The 20,992-nt window shown below is 48.8% G+C and overlaps 1 long non-coding RNA gene across 2 annotated transcripts in view; it reads right to left on the bottom strand.

Moving 5' to 3' along the window:
• LOC138550342 (uncharacterized) overlaps positions 1–20,468 on the bottom strand; it is an 80,166-nt gene extending 59,698 nt beyond the window's left edge. Inside the window, exon 1 of one of the 2 annotated variants that reach the window (XR_011294102.1) lies at positions 20,301–20,468. This is a non-coding gene — a long non-coding RNA (uncharacterized lncRNA). Of the gene's footprint in view, positions 1–18,250; positions 18,934–20,300 lie in introns of those variants that run through there. The other variant, XR_011294108.1, reaches the window with a different exon arrangement.
• Positions 20,469–20,992: the final 524 nt, after the last annotated feature.

The raw sequence follows: 20,992 nt of genomic DNA, 5'->3' as shown, positions 1-20,992 counted from the left end.
TGGCTCAGTATTCTGGGTGAAGGAGTGGACCAGACCTACACACATCCAGACTGGCTCAGTATTCTGGGTGAAGGAGTGGACCAGCCCTACACACATCCATGGCTGGCTCAGTATTCTGGGTGAAGGAGTGGACCAGACCTATACACATACAGGCTGGCTCAGTATTCTGGGTGAAGGAGTGGACCAGCCCTACACACATCCAGACTTGCTCAGTATGCTGGGTGAAGGAGTGGACCAGACCTACACACATCCAGGCTGGCTCAGTATTCTGGATGAAGGAGTGGACCAGACCTACACACATCCAAACTTGCTCAGTATTCTGGGTGAAGGAGTGGACCAGACCTACACACATCCATGGCTGGCTCAGTATTCTGGGTGAAGGAGTGGACCAGACCTACACACATCCAGACTTGCTCAGTATTCTGGGTGAAGGAGTGGACCAGACCTACACACATCCAGACTGGCTCGGTATTCTGGGTGAAGGAGTGGACTACACCTACAAACACCCAGACTTGCTCAGTATTCTGGGTGAAGGAGTGGACCAGACCTACACACATCCAGACTGCTTGGTATTCTGGGTGAAGGAGTGTACCAGACCTACACACATCCAGGCTGGCTCAGTATTCTGGGTGAAGGAGTGGACCAGACCTACACACATCCAGGATGGCTCAGTATTATGGGTGAAGGAGTGCTGCCTCCATTGCTGCGCTGAGTGGGCAAAGAAAGGCCATCCCAAACAAGAGAAGATGGCTTCCCAAGTCCTGGTCTATGGAGGCTGCCCACACCAGGCACAGTGCCAGGGGTGCTACAGGTGCTCTTCTCCCTGGTCCCAGATTTGAGGAAGCAATGCGTATCAGAGTGTGGTGCACCCCCCCTCCCCCGGCCCCCTTCATCCTAAGGTTCCCCAGGTCTCAAAGGGACGCATGGAAATAGTGCCGGCCGGGATTTGAGGAGCTGCTTTGGGTGCTTGGGCAGTGCAGCTGTGGCACAGACTCCCATGAGAAAGGCAGTGCCCCTTTAAACGGGATAACGCTCTCAAAGTATTCAGCAATCACAGACGGCATTTCTTCAGAGTAGCGGGGGCGTTCCCAGAACAAGGCATCGATTCTGGGCGGACCAGAGCCCCTAAATTCGTTAATGGCCCGTGTCTGCAGAGCCTGGAATCCATTTTCCAGACTTGGCACGTCTGGTCCCGCTGCCTTTCCTGGGATCTGTGCGCCGTTTTTTGGCAGTGCCTGTCTGCACCCAAACCCCTGATTGGCTGATTGAATTTAAGCTAATCATGGCTAATACCGGCTGCCTAATTCAATCAGCAATCAGCCGTTTCCTTCCAGGCCGCCTGGTTATACATTTGAAGCGAAAGGTTTCTTTGCCCCCTTCACGGAACATATTACAGGCCTCTGTGCCTACACCCACCCCCCTCACCCCCAAGCCTCCTTTTAATGTTGGCGGTGATCTCATAGGAGGCGGGGGCTAGGTTGGCAGGGGGTGAGGGGGAAGATGTTGGTCTACTAGGCCTGAAGGAATAACATTGCCCTGAAATTGCCAGTGGAGAGAAAATACTGGAATTCAGATCCAATACCCATATCCGGCTGTTCCAACCCCCCCACACCCCCAAGAGCCCGCCTGAGCTCCAGAGATCAACCCAACCATGCTTCAAGAAATCAGTCGATTACCAAGAGGCCCCTCACTAACATTTCAAAATTATTCCCTCTGCCCCCCCACACCCCATGGAACCATACACAATTGTTCAGTTTGGCAATAGCCTGCTTTAAACAGTGCCAGCGGATACATGGGCCCAACAGCAGGAATACGCCTTTAGTGATCACCCGGGCATGCCATTGTCAGGGGTAATGGAAAGACAGGGTCAATGCACTGGCCATTGGCTCGCGCGCCACCCCAGCGCACGAAAAGCACCGCAGTCCCAGCCCGAGAAGGAAATAGAAGTGTTAAGTCAAGATGGAGGACAGTGGAGTCATTTTGCTGAAATGTTGGTGGACAAGCCCTCTTCCCCCCCACTAAAATGACACCAATGAAGAGGGAAGAGTTTAAGGAGTGGGGTGCGCAGAGCACCAAGGACGATGGGAAGGGAGCAAATCCAAACGGCGAGGAGGTTGTGTCCCTTGTTCACTGAATCCGATCGTAGACCGAAAGACGCCAGACCCATCAGGTATGCCCACCGCCGGCTACAAGGAAGACACACGGGGCCAGATCCGTGGACTTATCTGCGCGGAACATGGGACTTTGTGCACCAAACTGCACACAAAATCCCATTTGTGGATTCTTGGAATCGACTGCGCAGGACTTTTTCGTACTGCGCAGGCTCGGCACTTCACTGCGAGATCCAGAGTGTGGGCGTGGCTTGCGGAGAGGGCAGGGTAGGAGGCGGAACATGGAAGAGCAAGGGAAAATGTGGGAGTTATGTGGAACGGCCTATAGGCAGTCCATCAAATGCCGAATATTGCGCAGAACGATATGTATTCATGAATCCGTCCGCGCAACCTCTTTGCAGGGAAATGGCCACATAAAGCCCTCACAGTATCTGCCACCCAAAGGCAGGAGTACAGGCACTTATAGGATTGACCGCTCAGAGGAAATATCGGGTGTTGGATTTAGGGGTGTGTACACAGCCGGGGTTCCGATCCAATTTAGGGGTGCGCATATGCAGTGTGGTGGGACGCAGGAATGCTTTACTGGGGTCCACACGCAGTTTTGAGTTTTATCCGAGTTACAATAAATCGTACGCATGTTTGTCGGGGGGCCGGTAACAGTTACGGGGACCCTGCATAGGGTCCCAAGGTGCAGGCCTGCTTGCGGTGAACCACACACACTGTTTAAAGGGTACATGTATTAGCGCACAGGGGAGCACGCAAGTAGCTGTTTTTGCTTTGTGCGTTGACGTGTTGGGCCGTTCACATACAAAATTGGCTGGATGAAATCTTTGTGTTCAGCGGGCACCTTTTACTAACTACAACTTTTCTCAGCTGTCCTGGGCAGGCCTGTGCCTCTCTTATGCAACTGTTGATGCAAAGTGTTATTGTTTAATTCCTCCCACCTCCTCCCACCCCCTCGTCTACCAGCCCTAGTAAGGGCGGACCTTCTCTGTGGTGTGAAATTACCTCCCACCAGTTCAAGGCAGAACAGAACTCGGCTTGGACTTACGCCTTAGTTTACTCCTAAATTACTACAGCTGCGCAAAAGACACTGGCAGACGCATCACAAAAGAGGATACGACTCTCCATAAGTGTGTGATCTCGAAAATGCGCACAACTGTGTAACTTATGCAGGAGTAACTTACTCCAAGACGAGCAACACAGAGAGCCGCCCTACAGAAGCGTGTAATGGCAATAAGGCACACGTCCAAAAAAAGACAAATTTAGTCACAAAACTTTAAATAAAAAATGTAGTGTTGTGAAAATATGTGGGCGTAAGAAGCACTACAATGCAAGAAAGCCCTTGAGTGAGAGGAAGATTTTTCATAAAATATTTTTCAGTGTACCTGGTTTTGTGAAATGCATCTTTTCCTATTTTGGAAGGCCTTTGCTTAATAAAAAGGTCTCTCCGGTTTAGCACAAGCACACGCCGCGGGAGGATAGCTCAGGGCAAAGCGCTAGCCTTGAAGAAAGGACGCGGAGCAACACTGAATAGGAGCTACACAGGTTCGATCCCCAGGTCCGCGCTTCGAAACCTCTGGGTAATAAGCGCATTCAAAACAAACAAGTACAAGCTATGCCATGTCAGGCAACCATCAGGGTGTTGTCACGGTTTATTATGTGGTCACACATAACTCTGGGAGTGCCCCCCACTCCCGCCAGAGAAAGGTGGCACACAATAAAGCACTGTTTAAATTTACTTTGGTGAGGCCTCCAAGCCGATTCACACCCAACCCCAACACTTGTGTTACCAGTGGACTAGGAACCAGGCCGGTGTGTAGTAAGAATACTCATTTATTGAATCAAGATTTGACAAACGGACTCAACATCAGCCACCAATGCTATGGCAACAGCTAACACAACAACTATGACTCGATTATATAAACTACAGGTGACATTTTGAAACATGCCATAACAACTGACACCAGATTGAATTTCAATTTAACCAATGGAAAACATTCGCAATACAGTACAAAATCCACAGAACTGACTTAATTTGAAACAATACGTTTCTCCCAGCAACGCCCACCCTCCAGCCCTCAACTAAATATGACCACTTTGATTGAAAGGCAAGATGCAGGGAGTGAGAGACAAGGAAAAATCGGTTCGCTTCTGTTTAACAAGGTGCTGTTTGGGAAAGGAATTCAAAGAGAAACATTTGGGCTTGTTATTTAGGCACGGTTGGGAAAATGGAACGCAAATGAAACCCTTTTTTCATCACACTTGCAAATAAAAGGCAAGACTTGGTAACTTGGTGTCAGAGAAAAATAGGAACCAAAAGGGAAGGTTTTTGTACCCACAGATGAAATGCAATACTTTGTAATTCTGATTTTAAATGAAGAATTTCGTAGTGGCACCCTCCACACTGACTTGATAGGTGGTGTTTTATGGATGATGGACACTGCCCCCTTCCTATGTGAAAGTCAAGCATTTCAGAGACAGCCATGTCTTTATGGGCTATACCAGCTCAAACACACTGGCATGAGCGATTGTTCATTTTGAATTCTAACAACCGTCATCCCGTGTTTTTCTGTGTGAATTAATTGATTTACTTTAATCAAATGTGCTAAGGATCTACACAGCTTCACCTCTCCCCACACTTTAATGGAAAGGTTTAAGGATGGCTGCTCCCAACACGATTCATTTTCAACAGAGGGGTGGTTTTCTAATGGGCAAATAAGGTCGAGTAAGATTTAATCAACTGTGCAAAGGGCCTACCCAGTTTCACCCCCCTCTACCCACTAATGAAAAGAGAAAGGCAGGTGGCTACCCACACAATGGATGGTTTTGGGATAGCTACTTACATGGGAGGGTTGGGTCAGGGAAACAGCAGAGCTCCTCTGATGACAGCACAGTTCTGTCAAGGGCTTTCAGTCAGGGATTTTCTCCTGCACCCAGACTCCTCTGCTCGTCTGGTATGGGTCCCCGCTAGCTTCTCTACGTCCCAGCCGCTGTCTCCAATGCAAGGATCGAGGCCCCTCTGCTAGTTGTTCCTCGCAAGAGTCCAGCAGCAGCTCTCTCAAGGAATAATTCACAAAAGTCCCAGTTTGGATTTAAACTGGGCCTTTTATAGGGCTAGTGACACTGCAATCTTGACGTAATTCCCACGGTCGGGATTGGCTAGTTTGCTCCATTCACCTTGCCTCACTCACCCCCTGACTGCCGATAGGACCAGGAGTTGAGAGATATGTATGATGTATGCTGATGGAGGAGAATAGATACAACAATTTGTGCCTCTTAAGTTCTGAAAAATCTCATACTGCAATAACCTTTCCCGGCGAATCAGACCATACTAATTTTACCTCGGTCCGCCCTTCCTGAGCGGAGCTACCATTTTTCGCTGTTTTCTGCTGCGCCGAAATAGCTAAAATTGGGACAGTTCCCATTTAGACTTTATTTTCATTATCTACTCCCGTGCCAACACTCCTATTGCTCAGGTGTATGAATTGCAAAAATCATACCTTTCCACATAACTTAAACTATGTACATCACATAAAGTTAATTTGTACAGGGTCCTAATGGGCTCTTTCTCCTGTTTAATGTGAACCCAGGGTGGCCTCTCTATAATACACGCTGCTCCTTTTGTTAAGGAAAACCTGTATTCAATGTTTAATCAATGGCAAGGCATAACATGGCCTCAGTAGGTTTCATTTCTCTCAAGACATGTGACCAGCCATCTGGTTTATCCATACTTATCTTAACATTTTCTTCTGCTTGGCTTCAAAGGATTGCTCATTGCTTAATGTACAGTTTATGTGAAGCTTGACCTCAAGGTCATTTCTGCAGGACATGTTATCAGCAACTAATTGACAACCAGACATTCTTCTTGGTGGGCCCAGCTCCAAAAGGTCTGGAGTTCAGATTTCAAAGGATCTTTGTTCAGAACTAATTGCACTTTTTATGGGGCACCCGACCTTACAGATCGTGTCTGTTGGCTGTTTTATCAGCAAATCACGTAGTTAGAATCGCTCCTCCATAATTCTTTTATTTTTTTCTCTTTAAATTGAAGACCTGTCATCTTTCTCCCAGAGCCAAAACCAAACCAACAGGCCATGGGTCACAGCTTAATTTCAGTGGAAATGCTTCTCTGCATCCATGCTTCCAAAGTATAGCTTTAGATCAACCAAAGGTTTTTACCTTTCGACATTTTTCACGTCATTGCGATTAAACATTTGTATAGTAAATTACACTTAAACCTGTAGTTCATAACAGTTTTTGGTTTCACAATATTAACCGAGGTACATTCAGAATTGCACCAAATGGGCTAGTCAACAGAGAGCACCAGTGTTCACTTCTACTGCAAGTCGGCATCTCCTTTTAAATATTCTCATTTTAATGTTGAAAAGTATGGGTTTTTATTTGTGACGCATATAAAGTTCTTGGCTTGACTTTAGATTTCTGGATCACAGTCTCATGTTGCATAAAGATAAAGAGACAGATAGCAGCGTGTATGTTAAGTAGCCAGTGTAGCTTTGCATGTATTTAGGAAAAACAGCATTTTCAGCCACATTTGTCTTAGGCCATGCATTGGGCACATCCAGACCCTGTTCATTCTGGTAAATTAGAAAGAGGCCCATTTCTGTTCATGTACTTGCCCTTAAGTCAGAAGCAGAAGTGTTTTGGGACTGGCCTACTTGGATGGGTAGCACCAGTCAGCTTCACTCTAATACTGGCCTGGTCTTTTTGACAGTGAAGGGATTTATTTTAACCCACAGTGCATGGTGGTCTTTTTTGGGAACCCCAGTGAAACACATTTTACAAAATTACATCCACCTGATTTCTTATGCCAAAATGATGGAATAACTCATACTTGGGGGATCTTTGGACCCCCCAAACAACCCCCCCTAACCTCGAAGTATAGACCCCCTCCTTCATTGGAGCTTAGCTTAGGGACAGGAGCCGAGGGGCCACGCATTGGAAGCAAGACAGCGCAGAGCATCATGGGTTTGAAACATGGCCCCACCTCAGGCATGAAGGGAGAATAGTTCAACTTAATCATTTTTATTCATTTTATTTTCGGCACCATAGCAACGATACGCAATCTCCATTCTTTTTTATTGTTTATTTCTTTGACTTCCTTATGGTGATCTATTGCCATTTTTCTGAGGCGTCTCGTCTATCTGTGACTTAACATAACCCGGGGGCTATAGGAGGTGGTGTTAAGCACATGCCTTTCAGCATGAGTAGTGGGTGCAAAAGCAGGACAGGCTTTTCAGCAAACCCTGGGCAGAACCCAGGGATCGCTCATAGAGCAAAGACAGAATTGGAGACGAAGGAGAGCCTGCAGAATCGCAATAGACCAGGGAGTGGGAAATTACTGCGGACAGTCAGTCCTCATGTGCTGTAAAGATTTGTTGATATAAATATCTATTTAAGATGTGCTTCAGCAGGGACATTCATTGCCGTCCACGAGAAAGCCAGTTCTGTTTCACCTTTCAATTCTGGGACTTTTCTCCCCCATTTTAGCTTTAGGAAAACTGCAAGGCAGAATTCTAAAAAGAGGACTCAATGGGGTTCTCGCGCAGGCTTTGGGGCCCGATTTTCCGCACGGTTCAAAGTGACATTGCACTGCTGAAAAGTGACTTTGCACTGCTGAAAAGTGACTTTGCACTGGACACAAACCCAGATTCAGGGAACTGTGCAAAGTGTATTTTTGCAGTGAAAAGTCTGTGCAAATCCGTGCAGCCATTTTTTTGCAACACAAAATGACTTTGCACAGTTCCATGAATCAGGGTGTGCGTCAGCAGTGCAAAGGCACTTTTCAGCTGTGCAAAGTTTCATAGAAGCAGTAGTGCTTTGCATCCTTCCAGTGTTATAAAAAAAATGGGCTTTCATGAGGACTTTTGGAGCTGGGCTTGACATGCTGACAAGATACGAGTAACTTGGGGCTCTTTGAATGCTAGGAGAATGGTGGCCAACAAAATGATGTGGCAGGGACATACAAATGAACGCAAATGAAAAAAGAAAAAGGCTTTATGGAGCGGCGTTTGCATTGTGCATTCCCTTCCAAATACGTGCAGGGGATTGCGCCGATTTCAGTGCATTTTAAAGATTCCGTTTGAGTAGTCGGGGAGGGGGGCGCTTGGAAAGATACACGAATGACCCTTATTTGAGCACATTTGAAAAGGGGGTGAAAAGATGCGTCAAAATGTGCACGTCCGTGATATTCAGACTCCCTGTGAGAATAGAGCACACTGGAGCAAGCGCAAAAGGTGCAGGGGCTTTTCACATGCACCATAAAAAGAACACCTTACCCACAAAGGTGACCCGAGTATTCCTGGGGGCTGCGCAGCGGCGCCAATGATTCAATGTTCAGCCCCGTGCCCCGTGCATAACGGGATCCCGACACCAATGTATGACAGGCTCCCAGCACCCACGTGGGTGTCACGATGCCCTCAAAGTATATATTTTGAAAACTATTTTGTTAAACAGTTCAAAATGTATTAGGCTTTATGGATCTATGTGAAAACGTAGTTATGCAAAATGTCATTTAAACAAATGCGGTCATTCAATACAAGCACTGCAAAGTGTGACAATGTTGCCCAGCAAAAATACAAAAAACTACAAGGCTGTAACTGTAAATATGACCCAACTCTCGCACAAAACTACCACCATCACCCCAAGCCTGCCCCTAACTCGAATTGCAACTCTTACTTCTCTGAACTCTCACAGTAAACTCATCCTTCAGCGCGCTAAAGCATTTTATTTGCATGAGACTCGATGCAAAATAGAAAATGAACAGTGAACCTTTCTCCAACCCATCACCAGCTCGCCTCAAAGTGCATAGCCTTTGCCTTCATCCAAACCCTTCCTCTAATACTAATCTTAGCCTGAACCTACCTGCAAGTCTAACATGTACCCCAATGCTGACTTCACCGTAACCCGTTTATCCCAAACGCTGTCCGACGCCACCATCACCAGGCCTCCCCCAGCTCCCTACCAGTAACACTTACCAAACCAGTATTAGTCCCAGCCTTGCAACAACCCCTACCCTACCATTATCCAAGACACTTAATCTAGTCTAACAACTAACCTTACTCTAACCCCTTTCCTTCCCCAGCGCCTAGCCTAACCCTAACCAGCCAATCATAACACCTTTCCTTCCCCAAGGCCTAGCCTAACCCCTAACCAGCCAATCATAACACCTTTCCTTCCCCAGGGCCTAGCCTAAACCCTAACCAGCCAATCATAACACCTTTCCTTCCCCAAGGCCTAGCCGAACCCCTAAGCAGGCAATCACAAGCCCACTAAACCCTTCTTAACCCCAATAATCCCCCTAGAGGCACTACATTTTTGGCTACTTTTCAGCTGCATTTTTTGACCACTTTTTGCTTGGCAACTTCACTGCAGAGGTATTTTCACCACAACATTTTCCAGACCGCATTTTTGCTGGACACAGAAAAAAAAAAAGGTTCTTCGATTGAACACGGACATTCCCAAAAATAGCTGGACGAATGTGTGCCATGTAAGAAGCAGTTTGGCCATAGCACCTTGGATATCAGATCCTGTTTTTAGAGAAGCCATGGCATACCAAAACCTTTGAAATTCTGTAAAAAAAAAAAAAAACATAAATAAACGCCCGTTTCATGGCAACAAAACCCATGAAACGTGGCAGATGTGGCAAGTGATGAGACGCTTGTGTGACTCGCCGTTACTCGGCCAATGAGGACAGACGTGAGATCACAGGAGGGGTCAAGAATGATGGGTGACATCTATGCGGGGCGGAGGGGACTCCAAGATAAGATTATCCTCACTTCCCTCCCCCCTGGATCTCATGGGTTTTGTTACAATGAATTGGATCATTTTAAATCTGTTTTAACTGAATTCCTATTTCTGTTAGCACTGTTCTCTCCGGGATGATTTATGCCCAGCCTGTACATACATGTACACTCAGTAACATAACTTTGGTTAAGAGAGTTAAGTTGAAACAGTTCAACACAAAAAAGACCTTGAAATGTGCCACGTCTTGGTTGCTATGTCACCTTAACACCGAGCCCCCTTGAAAAGCCCATGAGCACACACATGACGCCATGAATGATATCCCCGTTAACATGACTTCTTGCACCACCTGGAGTCTGGGTCCCTCCCGGGCATCTACAACACTCCTCTGGGGAGCTGAAGAACCCAACCTTTTCTGGTCCCCCGCACTGTGCTGGAGGGGTACATATAGGGAAGGGGGGGGGGCATGTTAAAATTGGAGACCCCTCCAATCAGGGAGCAAACTGCAGGTTTCCTCCTTTCAGGGACCCCAATTTCATTCCCAGGGGAAATGGAGTGGTGAAAGAAAGCTCGGGGCAACCATAAAGTTACAACGTACAAAATGTAAAAGAATAAAATGTACCGAATAAAACACTAATGCTAATCTTGTTTTCTGAGAAGGTGATCATTTCTCAGTATCATTTGCGCAACCTATAATTATTCTGAAAACTGTTTCTTATTTTGACTCGGCATGTTTCGACACGAACCCCTGGTATTACCGGTCTGCATCAGGACACGAAACACAACCATTTCTTCTCATGTAAGCATATCTGGAACAATCCTGGGACATAAGTTTTGCAAAATCCACCCCAAACTTTGCTAGATGAAATGTGCTACAGGACTGCTTTCTTTCATATTCTTGGGTCTCGCGTGGATTTCACATCCAACTTCTCCAGCCCCACCTGTGTTTGGGAGCAGCAGCCGGTTTGGTGCCTGATCGGGCCAACCCCTTATCAAATAAGTTTTCGTCTTAGAGCCCTAACTTATAAATGCCATATCATAACTGAATTGGCTTCTTACCTAGATGGTTAGGACTCTTGGCTTAGCTGGGGAACTAAACGGACGGGTGAAGAGCATAGGGAGGCGGGGTGGTTGGGAGGGTGGGGTTCGGGAGGGGAGTCAGATAGTAAACTTAACTATGGGTTTATAAAAACGCACACATAGAACAGGTAAGAACTTTACGTACCAGGTGCACATTTAGTGCAAGTATAGTTCCTTGAGACGCTAGAGGGATGTAAAGGTCAAAGGTTTGGGAAGGACAGAGGTGGATTACAGTGCATCAAAAACATATTACACATACGTGTTCGGGATAAGATGGCGAGTTAGTGTATGTATTGCTATGGGTAGCTATGTCACTCTTCCAACCACCAATGACACGCTTTGCCATAATCTACCACACACATTATGTGGTATGAGTGGAAGTCTATCCATGGAGGGATCTTGGTCGTACCGTCCATGTAACACCACGAAAATAGGAGGTGAAAATCTGAATTAATTAATACTGGCAATTAGGCGGTCTTTAGCCGTTTCTTGAAGGTTTCATGAGAGGTTAAATTTTAAAGTGCAATTCAGGGGACATGACACTCGCCCCAGATAAAGGTCCCCTCTGCGTGCACCATACCGTAAGCTTATGCCGGAGTCCTAGTTGATGCAAACTAGAGAAACTAACACTGGCACCCAAGAGTGAGGGAAAGCCCCAAAGTCTGAAACGAAAGACCAAACTCACTTCGCCACAGGTCACACAGGAAGACCCAACCTCCAGGGGTAGCAGATGCCCTCAAAGCTCAACTTTCTCAAGCAAGTGGCTACTCCCCCACCTCACGGATCTCACACACGCAGGCAGGTGTCGCTTGAGCCCTCAAAGCTGGACTAGCTCAAGAGGCCACTCACCTAACACAGACACAAGTGTGACAGAAGGCCTCAAAGCTTGACTAGACCGAGCAAGAGGCCACACGCCCGCCTCACGGATCTCACACCGACACGGACACTCCGGTGTCACAGAAACCATCAAAGCTTGACTTGCCTGAGCAAGTGGCCATGAACCTTCCTCACGGACCTTACACTAACCAAGGTGTCACACAAGGCCTAAAAGCCTGACCACTTCACCGCTACGCCCTACCGCCTTGTAAACTTTCTTGGGAGCAGCCAGAAGACCTAGCCTTCCTGCTGTGTAGATGCATTGCAGTTTGCAAGTACCCAGATACTGCGGCTCTCCTTCTACCGCAGAGGCATATGTGTAGAGAGGGGAGACTCGTGTGCCTGTACTCCTAGGGTGAACAGAATAATTATGTATTTCTTATATAGCACTACACACCTATCACAGCGCTGAATCACAGAAGACATACCACAGAGCAGTACTCAATGTATCGATCTTGGAAGGATGAAAGGCCGAGTTGACCCTCTAGGGATTCGAACCTGCCACGGCAGGCTGCTGCACAGCTATCAGGGGCAGGCACCTTAGCTCACTGAGCTATCTGCCAGGCACTGTGACCGGTCCTTTTACCAACAACAACAACAACAACAACAACAACAAAAGGCAATATTTAAAGACCACAACACTGGAAAATCTCACAGGGACTAGTTAGGAAAAGGGAAGAAGGCCTAGATAAGGGTTTAGTGTTAAGAGGACTGCATCGAGCTGAGGGGTCCACGGTGAGGCCAGGCCCACCAGTCCAATCACTATCACCACGGGCAGCACCAAAGATTCAGTCATTTCATCTCGAAAATACACATTTTAAAACACTGACTTTCTGTAAAGTTTGAACATCTGTTTTTCTCTGGTTCCTTTTGTTGTGTTTGTCTTCCATTTGATTTCAGGGAACTGGGGGGCTGTATCCTCCCGCTGTGATATCATAGCAGAGGACTACGAAAGCCATAATCATCAATATATGTGCCATCGCAGCAGGTGGCCATGCCATTTTCTTTGCCGGGATATTTTTTCTTCATTTTTGGCTACTTTGAGGTCAAGGGGACCCTGATTTTTTTCAAAAGGTTTTATACAGTTCCCTCATGGCTCTTCTGTCCCCCCTGAGGACAGCCCGGGGGAGGGGGGTTTTGGATGCAGGTTGGCACGTACACAACATGGGAAGCTTCCAACCAACTATGGGTTCTTCTCCAATAGTAAGTTCCGGGTAACATCTTGGAAATGTCGAGCTTCCCTTTGCATGGTCTCAAAGAAACAGTCCACAGATGATATGTTGCTGTTTTGGCGCTCTCGCCGCACCCCCTCTTAATCTGAGGGCTACATTTCCCTTCCGCAGGTGCCTCCCTGCCCCTCTCACTCTTGAGCTGGATCACCTTAAGTTCTGGAAGCTTCTCAAGACCCTACTTCTCTTCCTCCTTCCCCTGCAAATGTTCCCGCTCTGTCTCATGACTGGCTCCCTGGTTCCTCCAGATTCTTACAAGGCACCAGTGGGTCTCCTCTGACCCCTTCCCCCACTGCTGTGACCTGCACTTGCCCCTCGGGGGTCGCGCCCCCTGCACTAGCCTGGCTGGGTCTGCACCCCTCAGCCTCTCCAGCCCTGCCCTCGCAGTTAGCTGGCCTCGCCGGGCACTCGCTTAACCCTCTGGCACTGCCCCCCCACCCCCCCACCCCACCCCTCCTCCTCTGCACTACTATTGCTGAACGTACAAGGCCTAGTAGGACAGTTCTGTTTTGTCATCTCTGCCCCCCCCCCCCCTCGTCTTGTTGCGCCTTGAAACCCATGTATTGGCGCATTATAAAAACCCAATAAATAAGATCTCCACTCTGGCCATTCAAAGCTCCCGAGTCTCCTTCCCCTGTGTCCATAAGCATTTCATGTACCCCCCTCCCCCCGCCCCGTTAACGCCCAGTATCCACCTAACAAATGCCTCCTATTAAATGACTCCCATTGATGGACTTTTTGGACCATTGTCTATCCATTGCCAACACACCAGATAATTACTTTGTTATTTATTGTGCACAGACCTAGCTCCCTGAAGCAATGGAGCGCCTCACAACAAGTAGAGGGAAGTACAGGGCGAGGCAAGCAGATCGTAAGGGATAAAAACAAGGGAACTAACAGCACGGCATCTGGGGCAATTTGGCAGCCGGAGATCTTCAAGCAACCAGAGGGTGGGACAGGGGGAGCAGATCACCCAGTCTCTGGGTCAGCAGGGGATCTACAAGCAGCCAGAGGGTGGGACAGGGGGAGCAGATCACCCAGTCACTACGTCAGCCTGGGGTCTACAAGCAGCCAGAGGGTGGGACAGGGGGAGCAGATTACCCAGTCTCTGGGTCAGCCGGGGATCTACAAGCAGCCAGAGGGTGGGACAGGGGGAGCAGATTACCCAGTCTCTGGGTCAGCCGGGGATCTACAAGCAGCCAGAGGTGGGGACAGGGGGAGCAGGTCACCCAATCTCCGGGGAGGTGTGAGGGGAAAGGTGTGGGGACCACAGTGTGAGGGCTAAACCTAGATAGAGTGCCAGGGGACCACTCCGGAGGTGATAGCGCGCTGTACAAATATCCTTTAACATTAACATAGCACTAAACCGCCGGATGTTGGTAGATACGCATGCCAGCAAACAATTTCAGGCCACCGGATATGGGTATTGGCCGGCCTGCTGGTGTACTGCTCTGCTACGATTACACCCAGTTGAATACCAGCTCAGTCGTCGACAAGTTCAGGCCAGGATGAAAAGCTACATTCCCTGATTTTTCTGGTCCCCCATTTCTTGGAAAAGGGTGGCCTCTCTTCATTATTCACGAGTTTGAAGCAGTGGGCACACTGCCAGTACAGGACATCAAAGAGTCTATGGCACAGTAAGATAGCTTGGTGGGTTTGTGCTCCTGCTGAGGAATTTTCTGTAGGCTGGATTGTCAGCGGTGACCATTAAACGTATGCCACGGTGTACAGTGCTGCCACTTTAGTCGATGCTTTTAATTCCATAAGGCTCAGTAGCAGGGAATATGGAGGCAAGTCGGGCTGGTCCACAGGTCAGGCTCAGAGAGCCTGGTGCAAAGCAGATCCTGCACCAGTCCAAACCAGCTGGCAAGAAACCACCAATTACCGCTCTTGGCCTCTGCTTCAAAGCGGGGCATATGGAGAAGCTTCACGAATAGTATGTTATGCAGATGGGGCTTCCACGGAGGTGCTTTACACAGAACGTTTTTATAAACACTCCTTATTGAACATACATTTGTATTAATTGGGTGGATGGCAAGCCGAGGTGGCCTTGTAAGGATTCCAACAATTAACCTACAAATCAGCTCTTGACATCAGGTGCTATACCCACCGAGCTATCTTGCCACCCAGGAAAGTGAGGAAATCCAAATGAAATATAAGTCACATGACTCATTCAGCAAAAAAATGACAAAAGAAAATACCAAAAGAAAAAAAAGTCTAATCGCTCAACCACCCAAAAAAATGACAAAAGTGACAAAATAATACCAAAGGAAAAAAGTACACCCCACATATGTGAGCTATTTTGATTGCAAGTCTCCATACATGGCCTTTCCACCCAATGTTGGACTTTGCAAACCTGGCGATCCATGATAGGCTTCTATTCGGTACTGGAGAACTAGATAAAAAATGAATTAGGCTGTCCCATGCCTCAATGCAGTCCCAACGTTTAATGGGGGGTGTTCAAAGTGGGGTGGGGTGGCGGCCGGGGAACAGGGATTATTTCCCTCAACTCTTTAATACACGTCGGACTTTGGACTACAGGTATCAAAAAGAACGCGTGGAACGAGGAGCGTTTGCTAAACTCCGGCGAACCATCCACCACTCATTCAGAAAAATGCCGAATTATTCGCTAAAAAATGTCTCTAAGACTGTCGAGAGGTGCTTCAGGCCCTGCAGGCAATCAAAGGTGCTTGCCTCTGGCAGAGGAGGGCAGGGGACCCAAATCCAAGGGCCATTGCCTTCTAATTTGTCAAAACAGGGGAGGCGGGGGCCCATCGTAAAGCCAAGATAGGCCTCTGGACTCCTTCAGTGTTACTTTATCAAGTGTATGAGAATTTATGAATCACGCATTTCCTATTGGCCTACCCATCGTGGGACTCGCAGCAAACTCCCCCATTGCCGTCACCATGGTGTACATTCTACGGGTCAACAAACAAAAAGGGACTTAGTCGCGGGAAGGGAGATCGTCATCAGCTTGAACTACCTGTAAATCCCTCGTCCGAAAAAGGCAAGCACCATCTAGTATGGTGTGGCCCTTCAGACATGGCTCTGTTCCGCCTCAACTCACCCCCCTCTCACCCCCCCACCCAAGATGCATAAAGGCGGGTATTTATTTAATTTAACTTTCATAGATCCCTGGCCCTATCCAGAGGAGAGCTTCACAAAGTTCAAAAGGAGGAGGTGAAAAAGTAGTTACAATGTTTTCAGAGAAGGGTGAGAAGGGGGCGTCTGGCCTGATGAGGGGGAAAGAAATACGTTTGGGATTTTTCCAACCAGCTCACCATTCTGTTGCCATAACACGACTCAGTGTTTCAGTGCCCACTGAGAGTGCAGGCCAGGGCGGAGCCTAGAAAATGATCATTCATGCCATTAGCCGTTATCCATTTGTGACCGTGTATCCAATCCAAGCATGTCCATCAGCACACGGAACTCAAGGGAGGCCCAGAGGAATCCCTCAAAGCTCAATACTCACCCCATATGTGGGCTCATGTTTATTGTACAGAGCAGCCGTAAGCCATGGCTCCCACTTGCGCAAAATTATATTTCAATATTCAAGTATGCTTCTCTACTGCAAGCTCTTATCCGAATTGCGACTCAAAGCCCAAATCCACAAGCAACCAACCAACGCATTGTTACGCCACTCTAATAAATAGCAAATGAGGGTTCGTATAGATAACTGACTGAGAAGAGCAGTCTCGCTTGATTGAATTAGGTTGATGGAGAATAGCGAATTTTGGGTACAAAAGACCGTTTTGTTGTTCAAGGGTTCCTCGCCGCCTGTGCTGCGTTATCAAAAATTGAGAAGGGGATAACGAATCACAGATTCGTCGAATGACATATTGAAAACCGACAGTGAATAGCGAATAATGGTTCCATTACAGAGCTGACGAAGAAGCGAACGACGAGCGGAAGATCGTGCCTTTTCAATGAGAATCAATTCTGGCCAAAAGAGTAAATTTTTACCCCAAAATCAATTCTTTCCATTTCAAATGAATACAAAGTCCTGATCTGAAGTCCTGATCTGAAACGAACAATCCTTTATGTACAGACAAGTCATGCACTATGATACAGATAAGCCATGCAATATTGATCCATGATCGGCCCTGCACCGCAGATTATAGGTCTGCATCACCCAGCATCGTATGGGTGGGTTTGCATGTGGCACCTTCTACTGAGCCAACTCCAGCCTATGACCAGACCAGCCTTCCTTGTCCGGATGCTCCTCAGCCAGGAGCTAAACCATCACAACTCAATGGTTCCCATTTTATGCACCTTGGAAATGTGGGAGATTGTGTTGGTACTGGTAAGATTGGAAATGTAGTGCATGGATTCTGTGAGATCAAACCTCATTGATCACTCTAGAAGCTCTGGGCCTTATTGGTTGCCATCAAGGGTTGAGATCTGCATATGTACGTTGATTACGTATCACAAACCTAGCCGGGAAACCGCACAACGGAAAAAATGATATTTACTATACTCGAGCAATGACACGTTGTGGCGGTATCTTACAGTGCCGGGTGGCATGTTCAGTCACATCAGGTTCCATGGCTCCACTGTTTTAAGGGCATGCGTGAATGTGTAGAGGATAGGGTACATGTATGAGATTTTTAGGGTTCAAATTCAGTACCCATGAAAGGTGCTAGATTAGGAGCGGAGACCCACAGATTGATACATGCGTGACATAACACTAGAGTCCCCAAATCAATTGCTTTGGTTCCCTTTCATGGTTAGAGGTGGAGGCCCACCCTGAACCTCCCAGAAACAGAATCATTTCCCACATGTCGAAGAGTATCCATTGACTGGATGACGCAAGTTCCACTGCAAAAGAGTTGACTGTGCGCAAGAGTTGAGTGCGCGCAACCACACACCTCGCATGCGACTAAAGCAGATCACGGTTGGCTTGGAGCCAAGCCCCGGCCGGCATCCTACTCAGAAAATCTTTTTTTTTCTCAATCTCGCTTCCTACTGATGAAAATGTATGATTATTCTGAAAAGAGTTAAGCGAAAGCGGTGGTGTCGGCATAGCTCACTGCTGTTCCACCACAAGTGGAAACAACGGAAAACCAGAATCTTCTATAGGGACACCAATTATACCAAAGATTATATATAATTCACAAAAAAACTTAGCGCTTCTGCAGAGAAGACCAAAAACCATAAAGAATCATGCCGTGGTTATAGGAGATGGAACCTCACCTTAATGTGTAGACCTAAAGCCTGCAAGTAGGCCCGCTGCGTAGTTTCTTCCTATGTGAGGTTCTGGAGGGCCTCCATGGTCCTTCCTCGCTTCTTCAGCCATCTGGGCAGTCAGGAGCTGATGAAGCGTGGGATTCTGCCCTGGGTGCCTTTGGTGTGAGGCAGCAATGAACGGAACGAGCCAAGAAGCGGCCCGCCACCGCCACCCATGAAACACATATGGAAAATAACTCTAGATGGATTTGGTTATGGCCCAGGGGTGGGGACGTTCAAAGGCGGGAACCGGTTTGGGTGGGGCCGCCTCACCAGACAGGGCGTCTGGGGCCACTAATCTTCGTTGCCGCCTGCGAAGGATGCGGTTACACCATGTGGCCCGGTGAGCGTGCTGGCCGCCAGTGGGGTAGTCGCGCCGTGGGTTGGGCAACATGGGTGCGCGCCGCTGGCCCTCGCTCTGCCCAGGCTTGCGCCCCAGCAAGGACTCCTGAAATGTGTTCCTCACACGCATGGGAAATGCCTTATGGTCGGGGGAGGAGGAAGTGCGTCACACGCTCCTATTCACGTGTCTCCCTAGGCCGGCGGGGCCAGCAGAGAACCTGGCAGCCACAGTGTAGTTTTGATGATGCATAAATGCACAGCAGAACTAAACGCAGACCAGCACCCACCCAGAAGGCTCTACCAGCCCCCAATCCTTGTTGACGCGCCCCCATGGAATGACACAGCAAAATATCTGTTTCGTAATAAATGATTTCTGAGCAATACAGCAAAACCGTACATTTAAAAAATAAATTAAATGTCACTAATGGCCACACGGTTTCCTGCCAGGTGCAATGGGTTAGAGGGGAGATTTCAAAGGCACCCAAGAACCCACTGAAGAAACAGTGTTTTTTATCCATACTCCAGTCCATTGTGCCCACCCTGAGCACCCACCATTACCCACCGGCAGGGCACTCACGTGCAGGGCCTGGGAACAAGGCCCTGCATCCATGCACGATTCCTCACCATGCCTTGCCAATGCCTGATCACCCAAAGTCCAATGGGATCCCCAATTTGGCCTGTCCTCCCCTTCAGGGTGCGCGCCCCGAATCTATGGGAGTTCGACCTCCGAAGGCGGTCCCTTCGGCGTATCATCGCCCGTGTAGACAAGGGCAAGGGTTGCCCCTCAAAAGGCCCTCCGTCACCACCGAGTTCTTGGCCCTCACAAGGTGGGCCCTAGACTGAACCATTCACTTTTACCCTTGCAACCACTGACCACCGAGTCACTCCCAAGACGTTGCCCCCTCTTGCTGGGCCTAGGCCCCAGTTTGCCCTTTGATCTTTCATGAGGTGAGGAACAGCCGTGCCCAGGCCTCTTATCGCTTACTCTCGCCCCTGTCACCACCCCCCACCCATGTTAAAGTTCCCCTCTCGTGGACCACACAAGAGAAAGTTCTAGAACATGCTACGGAGCTGGGAGGCAGGCGTGTATACACCCCCAGCAAGGAAGATTCGTGCCAGCCTGAAGACTTGCCACACGAGGGGGCGAGTGGACCTAGAGCAGAACAGGGGGGTGAGGGGCGGGGGTAAGGGGGTCTCGGAAGTAAGCGCAGAGAAGAAGCCACAGAAGGGCAAAGGTGGGTGCCTTGCAAGTGCCAGAGTTGAAACAAAAAAAAAGACCATAATTGCACCCTGGGGGAGGGGAGACAGCAAAGCCGAGCTGGAAACCAAGGTGAGCGTCGGGTACATTGGGCCTGGAGGCTTAGTCTGCCCCCAGAATCCCGGATCGGGTACCCCAGAAGCATATAGCATCGAGGGCGCACATTCGGGGACGTGGGTCCCAACTTCAGCTCATCGATTGCAAACTACTATTACTGTCCGCCTCTAGGCGCTGCCTCTGCGAGAGGGCGAGGATAAGGTGTCAAAAAGCACCCACTTAGAAAACTCCTTCCTTCAAACATTGGAAACAAAGGCCATTTATACAAAGCTGTGCTAACATCGTGCACGTGAATTAAAGACTCGGGGTGGGGGGGGCACGAGGCTCCATAAATATAGAACATTTTAAAGAGGGTCTTACCTGCAGGGGCGTCTCTGCACCCGTCCACGGGTCGGGTCCCCCCATCCCCAAATAACAGAGAACTTCCCAGCCAGCCTCGTCCCCAGCACGCGGCCCCAGTCTCCAAACTCCAATTATCAGAGGAAAAAAAGCAGCACCACACCCTGCGTCTCTTATGAGGCTGTGAATGGGTCGGGCCGCCCCCTCCGGGCGGGGAGGGCCTGGGCTGCCCGGGAAATCATTCACAGGTCTCTGCCCCCGCCCCCTCCCTGCTCTCCCCTCCGCCTCTACCCCCCCTCTCTCTCTCTGTCTCCTCAGCCGAGTTCAAGTGCAGATTTTTCTGTACTCCTAGAAACCACACCCAAGGCTGCGCTCACTGCCGGGGAGGGGGGGGGAGGCACGGGCGGGCGGGGCTCCTGCGCCTGTGCTTATTATTGTTGGCAGGGAGACGGGCGGGGGTGGGCCTGCTCTGGCCTCTCCCATGCACTAGGGTGGGGAGGCCCGCTGGCAGCCTCGGGGCAGGTGCGCCCAGGACCCAACGTGCTGTGGCTAGCGGGGTGGTGCAGCCACCACATCCTTACGCGCAGCGAGGCCAGCTTGATTGCTAGAATGGCGCTATGCAAGACCTCAGGCCTTTGAGGAGTTGGGATCATGGCTCGAACCTTAGTGGTGCCCCAGACCTAGTTTCGGTGGTGGGGCTATTACCAGCCCTC

This window comes from Ambystoma mexicanum, chromosome 1q (assembly GCF_040938575.1).
Source record: "Ambystoma mexicanum isolate Mex_15411 chromosome 1q, UKY_AmexF1_1, whole genome shotgun sequence".
Taxonomy (NCBI): Eukaryota; Metazoa; Chordata; class Amphibia; order Caudata; family Ambystomatidae; genus Ambystoma; species Ambystoma mexicanum.
The sequence above is the reverse complement of the archived record's forward strand: the minus strand, read 5'-3'. Positions and strand labels throughout refer to the sequence as shown.